The sequence below is a fragment of the Cygnus olor genome, chromosome 7, assembly GCF_009769625.2.
Source record: "Cygnus olor isolate bCygOlo1 chromosome 7, bCygOlo1.pri.v2, whole genome shotgun sequence".
NCBI classification, from domain to species: Eukaryota; Metazoa; Chordata; class Aves; order Anseriformes; family Anatidae; genus Cygnus; species Cygnus olor.
The window spans coordinates 4,138,346-4,159,794 of record NC_049175.1 but is presented as its reverse complement, the minus strand read 5'-3'; the positions used below and the strand labels follow the sequence as shown (position 1 = coordinate 4,159,794).

Below are 21,449 nucleotides of genomic sequence, written 5' to 3'. Positions count from 1 at the left end.
ATCAGGAGCTGCCTCTGGAGTTCCCAGCAAAATACTTTGGGGCTGGGAGACTGCAGAGAGATTTTACACAAAGAAATGATCATGACTTGCCTTTGTGTACTGCCACTCACGCCAACAAACAATCTTATGCACTGATTCACGGACTGTATGTAAAATAATACCCCGATTCTGTGCCTTATCTGTAAGCAAAAACGAGGCTTGCTGTTAGCTACCTGAATGGCAGCTTGCCCTTGTATTTGTCCAAATTGTCACGTCTCCCACACGCAGAGGTTTCCTGAAGGTCATTTGTGGAGGGGCAGGGTACAGACTGTCAAACGAGCTCACCTGACGGCCAAGGGGAGCCCCCGCTCTCCTCCAGACAGGTTGCTCGGTGTCTTTTGTAAGCTGATCAAATCCAGCCTTGAAAATAGTTCTGCTTTTGACACCCGGTGGCTCCCACCGAAAGCGCTCTCTGACTCACCCTTCCCCTGGCAGCCTGAAGCATTTCACTTCCATCCCACCACGCACTTCTCACACCATTTGTGCTCTCTGGCTGTGCCTCCTCCCCTGCCCCAGCCCTGTGCTGCCAAGCAGCCCCCATCCCTCCACAGCCCTGTCACCAGCCCTGTTCATCTGCTCTCTTCTCCTAAAGAGACACCCCTGTTCCCTCCATGCCCCTGGCCAGGGGACGTTGGCTTGAACCAAACAACCCAAGCTGTACATAGGAGGGCTCACCTCACACAATGACACGAGCACCTACTCTGCGTTTGGAAGATCCCTCCTCATACGCTCCAGACTCATTTTTACCACTCTCTCAGACACATCACAGGAGCATCAAATAGGAAAATCCTTACAGTGACCATACTGGGTCTAAGGCATTTTTGCTATAATAAAAGCAGACCTCATTAGTGGGAAACCATTATTATCTGGAAATTATTCTTTCATAGACCTCAGCTAGAATTAAAAGATTAAGCATTGAAAGTGAAAATTATCATATGGATCTTAAGTTTCACCATGGCAGAATTAAGTGTTTTGACACCAGATCAGATCATTTTGCCTGAAAGAAAAATATCATCACAATTACATTTCCAGTAGCTACACCTACTACAGCGATACGACCGCACACTGGTCCAGATCCCCATGGGCACATCCACATCCTGAAATTTCCAAAGTGCCTTTTCTGCTGATCTCATACTGTTTTGAAAGTAGCAGCAAGATCACCTTACTCGAAAATAATGGTGCTTAAGATACAGAAAGGCCGGCAGGGCAGAATAAGAGCAGACTGGCACTCAGCTAAGTGCCGAGCGCTTATCAGGTCACAAGTGAAAATGACTTTGCCAGCTCTCCTGCTCACCTCTGGTGCATCGGCGTTAGAAAGCACGCTAAGATTCAGACACAGCAAGTGGCTCAAGGGACAGCAGGGGATGTTGCTGATCGGGATTAAGGGCTCTGACAGAACGGGATAGAGAAGGGAATTGTACAGGGTGCTTCGTAACAAATCCCCTCTGTTTCGTGCACACATCAGCCAGAAAGGTCGTCCACTACTGTTTTATATGCTAACTCCATCCAAAAGGATAAACAAAAAAGAAGTGTTCCCAGCACCTTCTGGTTATTCAGCAATAAAAAGCCCCATTCTTCTGCTGTCTTTTCTGAGGGAAAGACCCAATCTCCCTCGCTCTTAAAAAAAAAAAAAAAAAAAAAAGTGAATTATTCTTTGCCTTCCTTCTTCCCTCCCCTCTAGCATGTGAGTTTATAGCCCCAGGCAGTAATTAAAGAGCCCTCATTTACATATTTATGATGTCTCAAAAATGGAGAATGTGTTTTTTTTAAGGAACAGATGTATCGACCTGTTAGACATTTTTTTAACCCTAAGTGTATGGAATCCTTTTTTTTTTTTTTTTTTGTCAAACCATTACTACAAAGCACTCTCCAATATTAAAAAGGAATGAAATCATGTAGTGGCTGAAAGGGAATTTCACAAGCTTCTGCTATGCTGTGTTGGTTGAAATCTCAAGCTACAACTTTGCAAATACTCTGCCAGAAACTGGACTTCCAGTAACACGTTTGTGAAGAGCAATTTAGTAAAACATGTTCTCTACCAGCCCTTCAAAAAAAATCCAACATTTCAGCACTGTTTCAAAGAGCTGACGTTACAGAAAACACACCACAACTTGAAAGTAAATATGGTTTTAGTTCTGGGTTTGGATGCTCAGAGGAACACACCTGACAACAAGCAGCAGCAAGGCTGCTCCCCCTCTCGCCTGCCCTTTGCTTCCCTCCGTCCCCCGAAGCAGAGGAGCGGGCAGAGGACTTGTCATCTGCTGTCCTGAGCAAGAGTGCAACTTCTTGACAAATTGAGACCTTACTGAACAAGCTTAGCAAATCCTTGCCACCACAAAGCCATTTTGAGAGTGCTGGAGAGCCCAATTGGAAAGCCAAGAACACGCTAGTGTGTCTGGTGGTTAATAACCATATGCCATTGGGCTACTTAAAGGCGTATGTCATTAAGTGACAGCTGACTGGAATCCCTTCGGCGCATCACGTGCTACTTTTAGATTTGGAAACAGCGAGATGAACAAAGTGTTCGCTATGAAAAATGATTCCCAAAATAGTCCTTTTAAAATTGCTGAGGAACTATGAAGAGTAAAAGCAAAAGGAAACAAACAACATGTGCATTCATTTTGTGCCTTGTATTGATTTTTCCCTTTCAGAGAGGTAAGGGAAGACATTCCGCAGGAGATGTGCTGGGCAGGGAGCACAGCGGTGGTGGGAGACGCGCGGTGGCTGAGCACCCCGGCACCCAAGGAACAGCACCGAGTGACTGGGTTTTAATTTTTATGCGGGTCAAGCACATTGGCAGCCGCCCTGTGATTAACAGGATCTCACTTGGAGCCATTTGGAACCACTCAAAGGAAGAGGAGCAAGAAAACCTAATCGGAAAAAAAAATGTTGTAGGGGGCGGCCAGGGGCCGGAGCCCCACGTCCTGCCGGCAGGGGGCGACAGCGGCCGTGACACCTCCCGGGAGGGCGGGGGCCACGTCGCGACCCCCTGCACGCCCCCCATGAATGCGAAAAGCCAAAAAACCACCACGGAATGGGCAGACCCCACGATACCGAGGTGCCACGCAGCTCGCCACACTTACGCCAGCACGGAGTCACGCACCGATGGCCTCGCGTTGCAGGAAGCATCCTCGGCTTGAGCCTGCCTTGGCAGAGACTCATTTGCAAAGAGCCTCTTAAATGCTAGTTTCCTTTCAGGAATAAAACTGCAAAAAGTTTAATATTTATCCACGACAACTGTTTATTTCCCCTGCTAGACACAGTACCTGGGAAAAATAATAATAATACTGAAAAAAAGCAGCGCATAAAATGTCAGGTGAAAGGCCATTTTAATCATTAAACACTTGAAAAAGGAAGTCGTTTTCATAAAGCTTTATTTACCAGAAGCTGCTAAACAGCTACTGCTATCAGCTTTGAGCTATTAAAAGGGGCCAGATGTGAGACAAAGCAACGTTTGTTACGCTGGGTGATGAAGAATAGATATTTGTGCTGTGCTGCTCTCCATTGTTGCTCTACAAATGTGCAATAATCCCCAGAAGACTTTCTATCATCTTTGAGCGAGGGAAGGCGAGTGTGGTGTGTGCCTGCGTGCGCACGCCGCCAGCGGGCACGGCTTCAGCGAGGTGGGAGCGGGGTCTTGGAACTGATGGTGGCTGGGGCTGCGAGCGCTGCCAGTGTGCCTGGCTTTAAGGAGGCTTCTTCCACAGCCGTGCGCTTGGGAACGGTTTTAGATACGCAGCCCCGTTATATGCAGGCATGAACAGCCAGCCAGAAACACACAAAAGCTAACCCACACATGCTTTCGAAAAAGAAAAAAAAAAGGCAGCATGACAGCTTGCATAAGCAAGCCTGCTGGACTCCTCTGGGAGGAGGAGCGGCGGTGCGCAGAAGTTGTTCAATCATGAAGCACATCTGCAGCCTGATTACAAAAGCCAAGGTGGCAGGGCTGGCTGGAAGCGCACGCAGCGCTGTCATAAGACCTGTACAGAAAGTACAAAAATAAAAATAAGCCTCCAAGAGCAGGACCGCAGGCACGTAATGATTTTGCATCTCTGGCTCAGGAGAGCGCTCCCTCGGGTCTGGGCAAGTTGGTTGGCAGCCAGCGCTCAGCAGAAGGCACAGGAACCATCCTCCCCTGTGCTGGCAGCCCGCCCCTCCGGCCAAAATGACTGGTTTCTGCAGACCCCGGAGAGCATCTGTGCTGCTCCCAGGTCCGGGTAATCGCCCCGCTGCATACGTGTATTACACGGTTAGTTTCCCTGCATCCCGCCCCGCTCTGTCAGCTCGTTATCTATGGGGAGAGCAAGGAGGGAAAGGCACACCGCAGTTTATAACAGCAAGAGGTAATAACACAAAATTAAAGGGACAAGTGCTGGGAAGTGCGCTCCTGGAGAGCCAGGGCTGCCAGAGCCACGGTGGTGCTCTCGGAGGCTTTGCACACTCCAACTCCGATCTGCGAGAACAAACACTGACAGCTCCACAGCAGCATCCACTGATGCAGGGGTTTATTAAATGTACTGTAGCTTGCAGGTAAGAAACGCTAATCCTCATCGGGACAGCTACAAGCAAATGAGGCATCCCTAAAAGCTTGCTGTGTTGCACTCCAATCATTTCATAACCCTGATCACTCAAATAACACTGCTGCAAAAAAAAAAAAAAAAAAAAGTCTCATGGAAAAACTGCAAATTCCTAAAATGAGAGGGAATCTAACATCTCTTCCTCACCCTTTGGGCTCAGTGCAGAGGAAATCAGGTAAGCATAAGAACTGAAAAGGATTTGCATTCTGGCATGTGATGTGCACTTATTTACCTAACAGAAGCATGCTCCTTTCAGAGGTTCCGTTGTAAGGCGTAATGTATTTGTGGGAAATTCTTTGTGTTTCCTTACAGAATGCTCCGAGAGGCGCGAGGTGTTCTTAGCATCACCTGGCTTACATGCATCTTCAGGGCTGAGCACACAGAGTTGTCTACAAAGAATGCGTACGAACTACAAACCTTTTCCTGGTCTTGCCGGACAATAATCAGCTACAAAAGAAAGCTAAATGGTTTAGACACGTTCATCCGAGTCACTTGCTTCAAAACTGCAAGATGAGCTATAGAAGACAAACTAATAAATATTTTCTAAAGGTCCAGAGGAAACAGGAACAACCAAATTTGTAAACAGATGATCTCAGGAGAAAAAGAAAGATGGAGGGGAGATGGCACTAGCAGCAAATATTTTTTATCAATTTAACAATAAAGTATCAGAAAGTGAAGATGCTATTTTGTATTTGCCATGCTCTGATAACATCTCTCTTGAACCAGACAGCTGCTATATAACAAACCTAGGTCAAAACCTCTTGGGCCACCCCAAAGAAAAGCTCCTAGCAAGAAACATTTCAAATCCACTGTGAATTAGAAATGAGAAGGATTTGCATTCTGACACTGAATGCCCTCTTCCTTATCTGATGAAACTAGGCATGTTTTGGAAGTTGAACTGCAGCATTTGAAGGAACCTGCCGATTTCTTCTTGCAATACAGCATCCTCATGAGCTAAATTCCCCGTGACTTGGTGGCTTCAGGAAGAACATAACAATCCCCCAACCCCAAACTGCATTGCACCCAACACAGGAATGAGGACAGATTCGAACTTTTTTTTCAGCACGATTAGCATTGTGAAGAATGCATATATAATCAATTAAAGTAGTCTGTAATTTCTCTTTATAGCCTATAAACGTAAGATTTATTCTCCTCTTCTTCAGCTCTGTGAGAACCAAAGAACTGCTCCCAAGACCAGTAATTTCTGGTAAGCCACCAGGGAATGCATCACTCTTGGAGACACTCACTCAGGGAGAGGCAAGGAGAGGAGGAGGAAGAAAAGCATTACCTCAATTAACAAAGTCTCCGGAGAACAGAGCAACTCAACTGCTGCTTTGGGACACAGGCTCTAATAACTTTGATATCTACCATTATCCTGGTCTCTTCTGATGAAATTTAAGTAAAGATTTACCCAACTCCCCAGAACAGAAGCAAGATAAATTCCAGGAGGACCAGCAAAACCTATAAGGGCTAAATATAGCTGAAGAAAGAAGGTAGAAATTAGATGGCTGTGATTTTTTTGTAGCCAAAGAAACAGAGTACTTGATGGCATCTGAATTATATTTTCTGCACTGCTTTCAGAGTTTACTGAAATGCAGATTCTCTCAAACTCTCAACTTATGTTGAATTATGACAAGTTAGTGCTGCGTGTGCACACTTTTTTTTAAAAAAAAGCAAAATTAAACTGAAGATATCAGACATGTATCTAGACACAACAAAACTGCAGTTTTGGTGAGCTCTATACTCTATTTTATCTTCATTTTAAGACAGCTGATCTGAGAGCCATCCCATACTCATCCTTCTGGACCTGCAGAAAATGCATTAAAACCCAAGATATTTGGTTTTATTGAATTGCCCTGCAGACAAATGTCCAGTATTTAAAGTCTCTACCAATTCCTAAATGATAAGAAACCTTGCTGACAGTCTGAGTAAAACGATTTAGACTGGACATGCAAAACAAATGACTGTATCCCTCAAGGAGAGGGTTTTTGTGCATTGTGGTGCAGCACTGTGTGAACACAATATTGGCTTGAAATGTGATTGCTATGTATGTTAATCTCAACAGTTAATACTCAAGCACCCAAAATGTGACCAAAACGACAGACTCATTGCCTCTGGAACTTTTTTTAGGAACTCCAGAAATATTTTTTCTCATCCCATAGTTAATTTAAAACCAGTGCAAATCCAAAAGTAGTTCTAACTGCAGCACCTTCACTCCAGGCAAGTCAAAGCTGCACACATGCCTACTGTTTTACTATCTGTAACATAGTTTTTGCTTTTCTTCTAAGTGCCCATAATTCCAGTGAAGTAGACACTCTCCTAGATACCTAGATCACAAAGCACTGCAGGAGCTTTACGGAGCAAAGTCTGCTGCCCTCAGGACAGATTTTCACTGAAACACCAGTGATCGCTGGCACTGCCGCCTTCTGGTTTCTCACTATCTTATCACTTGGGATGACCTTTATATCTAGAAACTAGTCTGTGAGAATTGCCAGTGTCACAGACCTACTCAACAGACAAATAAAGAGAATTTTACGTGTACTAAGCAATAAGTTTCACTCTAACAAGAATCTTAACAGATAATTTAGTTTTCAGAAGTCTGATGGATTCCCTGTTAAAAGGTATCACCTGCTCTGTCCACAAATCTCTTGGGATAATCAGGAACAGATTTCAGTAGCATTTCTTCTAAAAGCACAAGTCTCAGTCAGCCATACCTCCATTAGGTCTCACCCTAGGTCAGCAAATCCAGAACGGCGTTTGGCAGAATACAACACAGACACCAAGCAGGTGTTCCAAAATCCTCCCAAGTGTTTGAAAGCAGCAACTATACAAATGCTAAATTGGGCTTGAACAAAAACAACTGCGAAGGAAAAGGCTAGGAATCGAAGTGGTAGCCCTGTTAAGGAGAGGAGTGCACGCTTCCTTGCACCACCACTGCCATTTCCACTGGAACAAGCCAGGGAGCGAGCTTCAAAACCCTTGCCAGTGAAAATCGTCCTGAATGAACTGAAGCATGCTGACTTCCCATCTTTATTACAGACAATGTAAACAGAAATACTGTTCCTAATGAATTATTTACAGTGTGGTCCATAAATTAAGATACCTAGACTGTCTTGTGTTTTTCATACCACATCATTATTACAAGGTATCTGCCCAGAAGCTTTTTCCCATAACCTCAGGGTAAAGCCAGCCCTGCGAAGAGAGAGACCTGAGCTCTCCTCCTGACTAACAACCTCCCAGCGCTTCACTTCTCCAGCTCCTTTGGCTTTCCAATTACATCGAGAGCTCCTCAGGGTAGATGCTATCTCCACCAAATGCACATACAGTGTCTAACGCACAAATCACAATGCAAACCGGGGTACAACATGCTAATTTAGCATAAACAATGAGAAGCGATAAAATAAAATCTTCGGTATAAGTACTACTGCAACATAAGGATAAAACATCTTATATATATCACTCTTCCTGGAATTTCAAGACAAATTCTAACATTCAGCTACACTTCCAGATACAGAATTAAATTAACCTGATAAACTTACACCATGCATCCAGATGACATCTGGATTAAAGTAGTTTAAGTCCAGATGGCATTTTCTTTTCTTCTACTCATATCCTTCTTTATTTTTTGTTCAAATGCTTATTACGGCATGGCGTAGCAGACCTCAAAAAGCTACACACTTTTCTTTTTTGTTCCCAGCAGCAACGCTACACACTCCAGAGGTCAACTTTATAGCCTTCAAATTTTTCTGAACCCCTGCCTGATTAGACGTACTCTGGAGCTACTTTCATTCTGATCAAACATGACGTGCTGGTGACATGCATACAGAGCTGGCAGAGCAGTGCAGCAAAGCCTTCAGCAGGCACGAGGAGGTGCAACGTCTTATTTGAAACAACGTGCAGCTCTTCCAAAAGGGAAACAAGACTCCCCATTCAAAGATGCACAGTACAACTGTGGCTGTACTTTGAAGGCAGACTGATACACCACGTTCTCACTCTGATGAACTCAAGGAAAGACAAGTTGCTGTGACAATTTCAAAACATGCACAGAACAAAACTGTTTCTGCTCAACTTCTCCCTTCTTATCCTTAGCTCTTGATTTTTGTCATCCTTGAGTGGCTGCATTTTGGCACCTTTTTTGCCTTTTCATTTTCCATGAGAAGGAACCCAGTTTGCACACACATTTTTTACTGCCTTCAATAGCCTTGAAAAAATCTAGGGGGTCACGCATGTCATGATCTAGCAATGTTGTGACTTATTTCCACTGTCTATTCATATAAAGCAACTTACACATCTGCTGTTCAGTACCTGCTCATATGATCACCAGGGATCTTCACAACCACTTCGTAAAGCTGAGCAACAAAACTGTGTGCTTTTCAGAAACGTTAAATGGGGAAATGCCTCACTCAAATCTTGACTTGGTCTAGGGAGCCAAACTTGCTCTTGACTACAGTTTTGATCATCCAACCTCTTCTACAGCGGAGAAGCACTGCAGGAGCCCCACTGCAGGTTCTCCAGGTGGCTTGTCCAAGGCGACAGCATGGGCAACTTTGAACCCTTGACTTAAGCATCAGACAGTGACCTAACACCTATGTCTGTTCTTCCTCGAATATAAGAAAACGTTAAAAGCAACACTATGTTGTCATATTATTCTTCTAGCTGATGTTAAGAATAGAGAATCATTCTCTAAAAAGTACTAAAGCCAATCTGATTACTTTTCTCACTTATATTCAAGTCTCTCAAGCACCATTAGGGCCAAAGGTTAGTTTATTGCTGTCACCCATGCAGGCTCACCGTATCAGGGCTCACCTCTTAGAACACAATCTTCACTCTCTTCCCCTTGTTTTATTTTCTGTATATAGAAAGAATTAGTTTGTATTACCTGCAACTTAAGTTTCTTTAGACCTCAATAACATAATGCAAGTGCTTTTAATAAATCCCAGCTGTTTTCTTAATGGTCTGCATGCAAATTGCACTGCTTTACACAGCTACCTGAAGAAAACCTCTGCCTGGGCTAAGCAGCAAAGTTCCAGGAAGATTTCCAACAGGCCTGTGAAAATAAATCACCAGCGTAACGTTTTTTGAATGAGCCCCTTTTTGTGGAAACCAACTGAGCTGTAATTTATAAGCCTTTGATTAAATTAGCACACACGAATACATACATATGCACACATGTGCAGACATAGCAGGATGAAATGCTGGGGAAGGAGCAATCTCTATATAAGAACGCACGTAAACATTTTCTTGCAAGGCTGAACAACAAATCTTAAGTGCTACAGTATGCATGAAAGAAATTCACACAAGTGATATTTAACAGACCTGTTTCAGAAACAAGGTTTGTATTCTGCAGTTTAATTCATCTATCATGCACCACATGCCTAGTTTTGGCCTATATTTTTCTGGAAAAAAAAAACAAACAAACAGGTATGAATAGCAATGAATAGCATGCACTAAATTATAAAGGGAAAGCACTCAACACAAAAAGCATCCTTTAGCACCAACGAGGACCCACGTCTCAGCGGGGCATGGCCAGCCTCGTCCCTCCAAGCAAGCAGCAAGAACGGCGCATGGAAGGCAGCCATTTAGGGCACTCGCTTGCAAGGAAAATATCAAAGTTGGAAGGTCACATAAATTGCTAGACATGGAGACAAGATCTGTCAAAAAGACAAACTACCTAACAATTTTAACCTATTGGCTAGAGCTGTCCATGTCAGCATAATGTTAACATACATTATAACCTCAGCACAAAAAAATCTGCGTGGATGGAAGAGGACAGCAGCACAACTCCCTCCCTTATCTTCTGTTTAGATAGCAACTCGTTCTAACAGAGGCTGCAGGAAATATTTCCTCACTGTTTTTCTTCCTCTGACTCCAACATATTCTAACTATTACAAGTGAAAAGAAAAATATTAACGTGTTAAAAACATAACTGAGGATTCCTCTACAGTTATAAAGTTTATCGAAGCATCCGTCACAAGGTTCTCTACTTTTGGACAACGGTAGATTTTTATTTATTTATTTTTAAATAAAAGTTTTCCTGAATAGTCACCAAAATATTTAAAATAGAAAGATTGACATTTGCAAGACAGGAAATTAACTTCTTGATATTTTATATTATCTGCATTTTCTCCAACTATTACAACTCAATCATAATTAGGGAATTGCCCCTCTAACAGATGTTGATGACTCCCCAGTTTCAATATAATACTATCTCACTATTTTACTGATATTGTGGCCATTACCGCTTTTCTAGGCCATATGATTCTTACTTGCCACCACAAAGCTCTGCTATTTTGCGATTTATTGCTTTTGTCGTAACTCCCCTGGCCTTATTTAGATCAGCGTTAGAGAGAAGGCCTTCGGAAAGGCCTGGAAGTATTCGTCAAGTTAGTAGGTGGGACTCTTCCCCGGGAGAGAATATTAAGCTAAACTCCAGGGATACTTTCAGGGAATCCTGATATTATTATCCCCCAGGGTTTATGCATGAAATGTGACATTTGAGATTAGTGCAGAAACATCTGTTCGTACTGCCTAGAACTGAACCTCCAAGAAGGCACTGCACATCATTTTCAGAAAGACACCTCCCACACAGTCTCATTTCCCTATTCAGCCACCAAAACATAAGTCAGATGACTATAAAATTGAGCTGTTTCTCACATTAAACTCAAGTAACAAAACTCCTTACAGTTTCCATTAACTTAGGACTCCATTCATAGTGTCTACTTCCCTTCATGATGCCTAATTCAAACCCTACTTCCGGTATTTTTTTTTCTTGGAGCATAACTCAGGATACTTATTTTTACCCATCCATTTTTGTATTAATTAACCTGTTGAGCAGCTGACCAATGAAGAAAAAACAAAATCAGCAAACAGAAAACAAATTTTGCTGGAGTATTAATTTTTCTTCTCCTATGTTTTCCCCTCTAAAACACAAAACACCACAATACAAGCAGAAGCCAGTTCTGAAGGATTTGCAGTGGCAATGTATATTCCTCCCAGGTATTTAAGCAGCCAGAAGGTTTTCATGAGTACTAAGAGATGCACATAATTATGCCTGAATGATTACTTATCCAAAATGAAGAGCAACTGTGAAGCATCCATCACTCTGTTCCAGGTCAGAAGTTTTTAAGCTAGCCATTAAAAAAAAAAAAAAAAAAGCAGAACATGGAGAAAGCAACAACCAATATACTGAGTACCATGAATAGAGAGTGAATACACAAAGTGCTTGAGAATTCTGTGGGACCTGAACTGTTTTGTATTGCTGAACGTAAAAAAAAAATAGTTGGGTTCACCAAAGAGACATTAACAAAACATTAATTCACTTAGAAGATGCATTATATTTTCAGGGTAGCCGTTTCCTGGTGACTGTGATATATACCCTGCTTTATTTCGTTTAACCAGACAATAAGCAGGATACACCCAAAAGCGGATCAAGCAGTTGAAGGAAACTATTCTGAAGCTCTGAATAACACACAACAGCATCTGATACACTTACACAGTCTAGTTGGTGTATTTCATTACCTTCAGACTGTCAGAAAAAAGAGCTCTAATACCCAGCCTTTCATGGCCTCTGGGTATAGATCTTTCCCAAAAGTGCCCATTTCTACTTCCAGGCTGGCACAATACAGAAAGGAGAGACTTTCAGGTCAGTCAGTACCTGAAATGCCTTCTGTGAATGTCACCTGAAGGCAGGAACCAATTTCATCAGTTGTTATTCTATGCTAATGTCCCCACCAACACATATTAGGCAGGGCTGTTAAAGAAAGTGTATGTATTAATGTTATATGATACTTCATGAAATCAGACCTTGAAGATGCTTAAAAGTTCCCATCATTTGCTTATGCCTCATTCTTAATTGGTTTTGGTAGCACAGCACAAATTCTCATCTTCCTCAAAAACAAACCAGCAGGACAAAGGCTCACTTTGTTTCACTGGATTGATATGAAGAAATGGACTAGAGCAGAAAGCTGGAATTAATACAAAGTAAAAATCAGCTGTTTTTATCCTACCCTTATAGAGAGTAAGGCAAAGAAGGAATACTAACCAATTCCTAATCACAACCAGGGCAGTTTAAAGCTAAACAACTGCTCATTTTTAAATAAGTCATATAAGAAAACAATGAATGAGTTAGGCTTTAAACTTGTTCTTTCTTCAGGGAAAAGAAATAGCCAAGGTATTTAAAATTAAACAGGACATTCACAATTAATCTGTTTTTTAATTAACTTACTCTGCTGCTGTAAGTGATTCTGCATTTACTCTCATTCTTTAGAAAATTCCAAAGTGCTACTTCTGACCTGTGATTTACTGTTGCCGTACATCTTTATAAGCAGTACTTTAGTTTAAGTGGCAGTTGCATATTAATTACAAAGTTAATTATGTGCTATGTAATCATGCTGCAATTCATTAGTTTACTCCGCAGTGTGAAAGGATAATGCTAAATGGAAGACCTGATGCAGAGTATTTTAGTAATTTACATTTTTGCAACAAATATTCAAAATATTAACCAAAAAAGATTGTTTGCACTTAAGGGAGCCTACAAAAGTGCTCAACATGGTTCTAACAATTATTCATAAACTTTTCTTGTTTAAAAAAGTTGTAGAAATTTTAGCAGGGTAAAATATATTTTCTAAAACCAAGAATACATCTTCCTGTTCCTCAGACCTGGATAAAATAGCAGAATCATTGACTGATTTCAAGCATCCAGATTTGATACTTCTTTACACGACCCATCCTTAAAAGACATGTGTTCTCTGCTTTCTGGAATCAGGTTTCTTTAAGATTTTTCAGCCTGAAAACCTAAACAAGGAGACATCCAGTAGTATGAATCACAATCAAAGGCAAAGGCTACAGGCTTTTATAATTCTTAATTATTGATGCTTTGTATAAAGTACCCATAACCAGATAATTTACTGCTGGTTTCTGACCAAAATTTGCAGGAAAATGCAATTCCTGTTTGCACAGGTCTCAAAATAAGCCTGTTATTACAGCTCTATGTTTCTCACAGAAGAACTGAACATAAATGTAAATATTTATTTTTAAGATAATGATTTTCAGTGAAAAATGAATTTGGCACAATACCATAAAGCTGTCTCTCTATCCCATGTTTAATTGTCACTGGAACTCTCCAACTTACTCTGATCAATAGAAATACAGAACCAAATTTTTACAAAGGTGCTCTTAGTCATGAAGAACTGCTTTTCAGCTTTCAGCTCCCCCCCTCCCCAAAGTAATTCCAGAATTAATATCATGAATTGCTGTTTTGCAACTCCAGTTCTTCACAAATCACAATCTTCTTCTTTCCTTCCACTATCTATCACTGTGATGCAAAAGGATTCTCTTTGTGCAATGTTTAAAAGTCAACAGTTCGCAGTATTTCCTCCTAAAACTAACACCATAAAACACATGATAAAGATCACAAAAAAAATCAAAAAAGATCAGCTCAGTAACTTAAAGATACAAATAAAAAAATTACTGCACAGAGTTTATATTTTTTCAGGGCATACTAGTTTTATGAATGTTGCAGTTATTTTCATTTACTTACACACACAAGAAAGGCTGATTTAACAACTGATAACTGCAAAACCAAGATGTATCATGAAGAGTTGTCAACCATGTTTTGACTTCACTGTCTTTATATCGGGAAGTATGCACCAACAAATCCAGGAGTTTGTAGTGCTCCTGGAATTCTGTCTCATGGGCTATGCAAGTAATTTGGGAAAAACAGAGAATATGTAATTTATGTGAGAATTACGACAGTTATACTACTAAGAGCATTTTCGGTCCTTACAGTTCTTAAGTTTTGTCAATAAGACATCGTAGGGACCTTAAAAAATAAATATAATGCACACAGAGTAATTCAAGTTCTAGGGAACAAATAAATTAACGATATGGTACTACTGAAGATTTATAAATAACAAAATGGCATACTGCTTCACACTACAGCAATTTGAGCACTGTATATAATTACGTAAGGTTTGACCAGGCTACTAAAAACTTTTTAGAACAGCAATTAAAGAAGATGCATATGCACCCATGGTTTTTTAAAAAACAAACCTGAAATGTATGCAAAAACCTTTACGTGCTTTGTAGCCTCAACTAAAAATAAATAGTTCGCTTTCTTTAAGCATTGTGGTCATGGATTTTGCACGAAGAAATGTAGTTAAAAAATTAATTTCAAGCTCTACTAGAAAAAGGAAACAATAAATATTTTGCCCAATATAGAAGGAAAAAGACAAATAAGTGGAAAAAGTAATTTTACTTTCAAAATTATACACAAGTACCACAACAGCTAAGAAAAATGAAAAGCATTTGCTCTTCCTTCAGAAACAGCCAGAAGACATTTAACTTTGTATGTAAGGTTAGTATTTATTGAGCTGTGTAATTAATTTAAGTCTGTAGGGACTGGGTTATAGATCGTACAGATTTACTATCATCTTTGGCTGCGTCTGTTTTGGAACAGGTATCTTATCCATATATTGTTAGAAAGCATGTGTCATGGAATAGACCCCCTTTTTATTTCATTATTTTATAGAATCCCAAAGCATTTTTAAATATATGATGATATACCTAAAATCCAACAACAATTAACAAACTAATAAATCAGAAGCTCAAATTCTCCTTAACGTTTTCATTCACGGTAGAAAGTACTAGTCTTCCATTTCTATATGGTGGTGTAAAAAACATGGTAAGAACAAGTAAAATTTTTTTAACAAAAAACCAAACCAAAACAAAACACATTTCAACAGAATATGGTTGACTCATCCTGTTAGGTTGAGATTTCTGCAGAGAAAAGAAAACACCACTACACACAAGAAATTTTTGGTTTTGTTAGTGATTTTTCTTCTACCCTAGCAAAAATACCTAAAAAGGCTATCTAATAGAAGGGCTTTAGTCTAAGCTCATCATCCAGGTTCCTTCAATAGTCAATGGAGACAGGTACTTCCAGAGGGCAATTTGCCCCTTGCTAAGACAGATGTCAAAATAGGTGGGACAAATTGCTCTCTGGAGATGTCTATTTCTGTCCATTGATTATAAAGTGAGTCTAGATCAGTTCCTAAGAAACCAGAGTCTTCACTGACTTGGAGGAATACAGACTCTTTATACTGCATCATTTTTTAAAACATTAATTTTTTTTGTTAAATTTTATTTAAATTTTGTATTTCCTTGACACTTTTGGAAAGTGTGTTAATGCTATGAAACATTATTTTTAATCCTACACAATCTGAAAAACAACAACAAAAAACATCCTTAATTGTTATATGATCCTTGATTTTTCACTACAAAAAGGAAGAGTAAAGTTTCTTACATAATTAATGTACGACCTGTATGTTTTATTGTAAATTCTACATGCTCATTAGTAAAATCTAATACACTCACTTCCAAGAATAGCCAAAAATAAACATGGTGAGGAGACCTTTACAGAGGCTTGAGTTTTGTAAGACATGGGTATTTTACGTAATATATTCAGTAATTTGTGTAAGCCTCCTTCCCTACACTAACATGTGCACACATACATAATTTTCATACACAATAAAATGGGAAGAATTTATCTATTATTTGGAACCCTAGCCAAGAGACTAACGAAGCTGTATTCAACTCCATAATTCCTCCTATGTAAGCCTGGGCAACCCATATAGCCTTTCTATGCATTTGTTTAACAGCAGTGGAATAGGGATAACACATTTTCCTGGGGTGTTATGAGAATATATACACAAAAATTATGAACTGCTCAATTAGTCCAATCACATGGGTACATAAAAGTATCTGTATGAAGTGTATTGTGAGGCTAGTGTTTTCTTCAATACATCTCTCTTAGCCAAACACAAAGCCAAATTACAAAAGCTCACTTAGATGAATATCCTGAAAGAAAACAAGCCTACAAGTCCATCGTGATATATTACCACCTTTAATTATTAAAAAGCTTACAGGACCCTGAGATTACTTAGGCTCTTTTTCCTTATCAGAGAGTTTATTCTAGTGCAAATTTTTAAAGAGCGCACAAAGAACATTTCACTGGGCAAGACCATTAGCACATTCCTGCTTGCCCTGGTATAGCCTTAATAGAGCAGAGTGCTACTGATTTACAACTTTGAAGGAAAACAGAATTGCAAATCTCTCACACACATCTTCCTTATCACCCTTCTAGGGACATGCAGGCATGTAATGAATTCCCAGGAACAGACAGGCCACCACCTCTCCTCACCTTGCCTAACATAACGCTTGCGCTTCTAATTTGCTGGCGGATGGCTGCTTAGCCATCCTCGTGCATCCTTTCTGCTAAGCAGCTCACAGCTCGTGCAAAGGCAGCCTATGATATACCAACTGCTGTTTATAAAGCAGCCTTTAGCTCTGTACTGATTACCAACCACTAGGCAATCAAGATGATACACTGTTTTACCTAATTATTGACATCTGGATGAGCTGTGTTATTAAACAAAAAAGGCTCCATTGTTTAGCGGCTCCTAGTGAGTTGCAAATATCAAGATTTGTTTCCAAAAAATCATGTATCCAGTAAAAGCATTCAAAACCCACTGTAACCCCTCAGTCACCACTTAAGATGACTGCAAACCTGGGTCCACTCCTGTCAGAGTTTAGCAGCTTGGTCTTGCAGTTACATTAAACTCCTCATCGAATTTCTTTTCTGCCCACTAAGAACAACTGGGGTTACTGTCCTTCCACTGAGTGAAACCACTACGAAGGAAGTACGAAGATCCTGCTCAGTGCAAAGCCAGCAGTTCAGATAGCATACAGTGTGACAAGTCAGCAAAAACTCCTTACCACTTCCCTTATGGACATCTGAAACATAAATACAGTTAGCAACTCCAACTCGGATCTCAATTTTTTTGGAAAAAAATTGAGCCACAAAATACCATATCCAAATCCTGCAGATCAGGATGTCTCCATGCACTTACACTTGCAGTCTTCTGAGGTTCAATTCTCTTGTTCCCGTGAAAGCATCCCTTAAGTCCTCCTTCCTTCCTTCCTGAGACAGTTTTCTTCCAGAGGTCCATCGGTCTCCATACTCCTGGGGGAGTCTCCAGTACCCCTCAGGCAGCTTGCCCCTGTACCAGCACGGGCAGTGCAGTTGGCAGGAGAGTCTTTTAATGTTAAAAACAGGAGTGCCCTCTAGTGAGACTCCACAGGGCGCATGTATGACTAACACTTGACAGCCAGCGTTTATTTGTCTTCATAGGTGGTCTGCTCTGCTGGGAATGGAGCCGCTGTGCCGCGGTTCCCAGAACGCAGCACCCAGTAGGGGAAGCGAGAGCAGGCTGCGTGGGTTTGTGCTGCGCCACGGGCCAGGAACTGGCACGGACTGGCTGGGCTGGGAAGCCACAAAACGAATGCAGAGCTGCACAAAGTGCCATCACGTACACAGCACAGCCCTACGTAGGGGCCATTTGCTCAGTAGCGTAGAAGGCCTCGGCTCAGACACAATATTAGTTAACATGAGTTAACCTCATACGCAGACATCAAACACAAACTCATAGAACAGTATTTGCGCTCATATTACATGCTTTGAAATGCTCACCTCTAATCTTTCAACCTGCTTTATTCTGCTGTTCATTTGTATAAGACTGAAACTACTAGAACTGGAAATGATATCTAAATGAACAGATCCAGACACCACCTAAGCAGATAAAATGCAGCGTGCATGATCAAATAGGTAGATGGAGAAATCCCATGTCCTGTTGTTTCAGACAGGAAACAAACTGCTGATCCGTCGGTTAGAAACTTAAAGCAACTGTGAATCTTGCAGTGTGTCTGGTAGCAATGCTTGCAGCGTAAGCCTCAGGGTATTTTCTGTAACTTATTATAGACTTTTTTTTTTTTGTCAGCTCATGCTGGCAGCTCTTTGTAGGTCTAAATAACATGCATATCCATCTTTGCTAGTTACATCTAAATAGATACATACTCTTACTTCAGAAGTCATGGATTAGTAACATTTTTTATTTTTTGTTAACCTGACTGAAATTTTCAAGAAGAAATTGGAATATGATAATCCTCTGGGCCTTGAAAAATACGCAGAATTCTATGAAAACAGAGGAAAGGGATAGAGTAAGTTGTGTACTACAGACACCAGGATAATGAAAATAGTGTCACAGTACTGGATGTTGATAGTTAGGCACACACTAACTTTCAAGAGACCAACAAACATAGGAACACTGACCAAGTCGTGCTGCACTATGGCTGGGCAAGTCAGAGAGCACACAGCAAGACGATCCAGTCTCAGCAGTAGCTGCTTAATAGTAGAAACCATCTCCCAGGAAATAGCTTAGTAATTATGGAAACAAAAAAGGCAAAGCCTTCCGACAGCAACAGTGTGAAGAGTCCGTAAAACGGTGTGTGCGTGTGTGTGGTTGTGTTTTCAAACAGGAAAATTCAGAACTGTTCCTGAGACAGGATCTTGGAGAGTTTTTGTTAATAGTTAGTGTGCATTAACATAAGACACTCATATAAGCAAGATGCTGCTAACATGAAGAGTTAACAGCATTAACTAGAATATATAACAATAAAAGAAAGAACAGATGAAGGAGAAGTGTTTTCCTTTGCATATTTGTAAAGTGACTTTACACACATCCTAGACGAGATATTGCAACTAAAACTGACTTTGATGGCTCGTATTCCTAATAGGATACAGTGGCCTTCACCTTTAGGTCAAGAGTTCAAATGCAAGCCCAATCAGTGGTGACCAAATGTTGTCACCATCTGCCTACTTAGTGGCCTAGATGAGAAGAGAAAGGTTGTTCGGCTTGGTCCCATTGTTAATGGGCAGGTGTCTCCATCACAGAAACAACCATCACGAGTGTCACTAACTGGAACTTGAGCCATAGAGGTCAAGAACTGAATGGGCATAAAAACTGAATTAATAGATTAAAGAGTCCCTCTAGATAAGGGTCAAGGCAGCTGTAGCTTGCTGTCTAGATAAAGAGCATTTCTGTCTGCAGGCACATGCCTATCGCTGAACCAAATTAATTTTTAAATGGAAACAAAATTGAATAAAAAGATTTATAATTTGATTTAAATTTAGCTATTAGCCAGGTCCCCATTTTCTTAGCATCAGCTGGAGGTATACAGCAGTGCGTGCACATCTGGGGCTTATACAACTGCATGCCATAGGCGTGAGAAACCACTGATGCACCTGGGCAAACCTCACCACGGTTGAGATTTAGTAGCGACAACTGAGACAGAGCACTGGTTTTTACTGATAATACCGTAAGGGAAAAGCACTCTTTTTTTTTTTCTTTCAGAATTTTATATCTGCAAATAGAGTGTTGGTAGGGCTATCTTAGCTGCACTTTTCATATTGATACTCTTAGCTTTTGTTCCATTGCCTGTTTTTAATTCATTTACATATACTTAGAAAGTTAAAGGAATTGCTCACTTATATATTTAACAGTATTTCAAAATATAAAGACTTCATAGTCCTAATACTTTTCTTTCCACTACATACACATGGATTTTTTACTTGGACTAATTGAAATGAGATGATAATTACCTTGTTTTGATTCTCAAAATAAGTGCTGTGCTGGAGTCAATAATGAAGCAGGAAGATGTCAGATGCCCAAAGAAGATAGCTTGAAGCATCATCTTTGAAAAAAATCTAGACAGATAGTAACTTGGCTCTCCTCCCTGCCAGGAAAGGTAAACTGAGCTCTGTGCAATTTAGAGCATGCAAGCACATAGGTATCTTTGGGAACACTAACATGAGCACAACGTTCTTTCAAAGCAGAGGAGCTTACTCAGACTTGCCCAGCAATTCCCATATTACAACTGTCATGAAGCTGTGCTTTATGCAAATCAGATATTTTTCCTTGCCACAGTATACAACAACAGCTTCTTGCAAAACCACTCGGAAATATGAGAGTGCTCTACCCTGCAACTCCCAGCGTTTCTCACTGCTGTCTTATTTGGAACATGCTTTTGGATGCTTGCTGTAATTCAGAAATACATTTATTTAATATGAATACTTTAAAAATAAAAATAAAAGTTCTTATTCACTAAGTCGATTAAAAAAAAAACAGCAAGAGAAGGACACTAGAACTTATTTTTTTGTTACCTTCTTTACAAAGTCGCAACAAATTGGAGCTTATGTAACTCTCGCCTAACACTAACACAAATACACCTATAACACAGGTAAACTATATTTTCTTAAGCAGAAAGAAAACAAATTCTACTTTTCTTTTTTCAGTCCCACTTGAAGGCAGCAATGCACTTTCTGGGAAAGAAAAAAATGTCCTTCATAGATTCTACCTGCAGCACACACATGCATAAAAGTGTCTTTGTGGACAACAGCATAGGTCAGTACAGTAAGTTAGAGGAGGTCTCAGTAAATAAGAAAAGTACTTTAGACAGGTAGCTTCCATCTCCAGTTGCTATCTACATTCCAAAGAATACACGAGTAGCAGTAATGAGCAACATCTTCATTCTGACAGTGTGGAACCATCTCCAGGATGAAATGGGTTATTTTGAGAAAATGGACAACTCCTCTATTCATTGTTTGTCCAGGTAATTAATAGGCCAAATGTGGGATAATAGAATATCAACTATGTCCAAGGCCATGGCTTCCTGTTCTGCCATCACACACTTTTGTTTTCTCTTACTGAAAAGCTTCATTTCCATTAGAAAGGAACTCCTATTCCTTTACTCTTCCATCTTCTGTGATACGATCTACATGCCTATTATGTTCCTAACTAGTTATGGTCTCCAAATTATTTACACTCACTGTATTTGAATGAAGATAGTATGTTTCCAGCCTCATCCTAAGGCTACAATCTAATCCTAAAGAAACATTTTTCTTTTCTCCTATTTCATTGCCCCTTCGGGAATAGGAAC

The 21,449-nt window shown here is 40.4% G+C and overlaps 1 protein-coding gene across 19 annotated transcripts in view; it reads right to left on the bottom strand.

The window, feature by feature from the left end:
• Positions 1–21,449, bottom strand: part of ZMIZ1 (zinc finger MIZ-type containing 1) — a 347,687-nt gene that overhangs the window by 163,443 nt on the left and 162,795 nt on the right. The window contains exon 1 of one of the 19 annotated variants that reach the window (XM_040564325.1): positions 17,525–17,722. The exons of 16 other annotated variants lie outside the window; for them this stretch is intronic. The gene's annotated coding sequence lies outside the window, so the exon portion shown is untranslated. Of the gene's footprint in view, positions 1–5,904; positions 6,036–17,524; positions 17,723–21,449 lie in introns of those variants that run through there. 2 more of the 19 variants (XM_040564320.1, XM_040564319.1) reach the window with 2 other exon arrangements.